Below are 2,145 nucleotides of genomic sequence, written 5' to 3'. Positions count from 1 at the left end.
GGACACAAGGAGACAAAAGGGACACAGAGGACACAATGGATACAGGAAACACAAGGGACAAAAGGGACCCACGAAACACAGGAAACACAAGGGACACAAGGGGACACAATAGGACACATGGGACACAAGGGGCACAAGGGATAGAGGTCATAAGGGATCCACAGGGACACAAGAGACACACGGGATACATAAGACACAGGTGACACAAGGGACAAAGGAAAACACAAGAGACACAAGAAACACAGTGGACACAGGAAACTTTACGAGATACAGGGGAAGCAAGAGACACAGCGGACACAGGGGTGGCAAGGGACACAACGGGACAAAAGGAACAAAGGGGACGCAAGGGGAAAATGGGACACAATGGGACACAGAGGACACAATGGATACAGGAGATACAGGGCATCAATGGACTCAAGGGACACAATGGGACACATTAGACACAAGGGGCACAAAGGGACACAAGGGGACACAACAGACAAAGCAGACATAAGGGACACAAGAGACACAAAGGGACACAAGGTACGCAGAGGACACAGGGAACCCAAAAGACATAAGGGACACAGAGGTTACAATGGATCCGAGGGGACACAAGGGACACAAGAGGCACACGGGATACATGGGACACTAGGGACACAGGAAAACACAAGAGACACAAAGGACACCGGGCAAACAGGGAACCTAAGGAGAAGCAAGGGATACAGCTGACACGTGTGGACAGAAGGGACAAAGGGGACACAATGGGGCACATAGGACACAAGGGACAAAAGAGACACAGAAGACACGATGGATACAGGAGACACAGGGGACCCAAGGGACACAGGAAACACAAGAGACACAGGGGTCACAAGAGGACACAGGGAACACAAGGGGCACAAAGGGACAAAAGGGACACAAGAAGACACAACGGACACAGGGGACTCCAGGGGCCCAAAGGACACAGGGGGCAAAAAGGACACAGGAGACTGAGGAGACAAAATTGAAGACAAGGGACATAGGCCACTCAGTGGACTCAAAGGGACACAGGGAACACAAGGGGCAAAGGAACTTTCAAGGGACACAAGGGATACAGACGAAAACAAGGGACACAAAGGAAAACAAAGGACACAGGGGACACAAGAGGAAACAATGGACAATGGGGACAAAAGGGGCACAGAGGACACAGGGACACAAAGGGATACAGGGAACATATGGAAAACAAGGGGATAGAGGGGACACAAGGGACACAAGGGACAAAAGAGGCACAAGGGACATAGGGAACACAGATAACACAGGGGACACAAGGGACACAGGTGACAAAGGGGTAACAGGGGACACAAAGCACACAAGAGGAAACATGGGACACAAGGGACACAGGAGTCACAAGGGACACAAGTCGACATAAGGGACACAGGGGACACAAAGGGAGACAGGGACATAATTGAAGACCAGGGACACAGAGGACGCAGGGGACACACGGGGACACTTGAGACAAAGGGGACACAACGGACACAGGGGACACAATAGACAAAAGGGACACAGGGAACCCAAGGAGATACAGGAGTCACAAGTTACCCAGGGGACACAAGGGGCACAGCAGACACAAAGGACATAGGTGACACAGGGGCACAAGGGACACAGGGGAGACAAGAGACACAGGGGACACACGGAAACACAATGGAGGCAGGGGACTTAGGGAACACAAGGGAGACAGGAGACACAATCAACTCAAGGGGACACATGGGACACAAGGGGACACCGGGTATGCAGGGGTCACAAGGGACACAGTGGACACAAGTGTCACAGGGGACTCTAGGGACCCAGGGAACACAGGGAACATAGGGGACACAAGTGACACAGGGGACTCTAGGGACTCAAGGGACACAGGGAGCACAAGGGACACAGGGGACACAAAAGTACAAAAGGGACACAAGGAGACACAAGCAACACAAGGGACACAAACGGACACAGGGTATACAAGGGATACAAGGGACACAAGGGGACACAAGGGAGACAGGAGACTTAGTGCACACAAGGGACACAGGGGACACAAGGGCTCCATGGGACACAAGGGACACAGGAGACACAAGGGACACAGGAGAGTTATGGGACACGGGAGACTTATGAGACACAGAAGACACAAGGGACGCAGCCGACACAGGCGAC

Source organism: Porites lutea, chromosome 11 (genome assembly GCF_958299795.1).
Source record: "Porites lutea chromosome 11, jaPorLute2.1, whole genome shotgun sequence".
NCBI classification, from domain to species: Eukaryota; Metazoa; Cnidaria; class Anthozoa; order Scleractinia; family Poritidae; genus Porites; species Porites lutea.
This window is presented reverse-complemented; position numbering follows the sequence as displayed.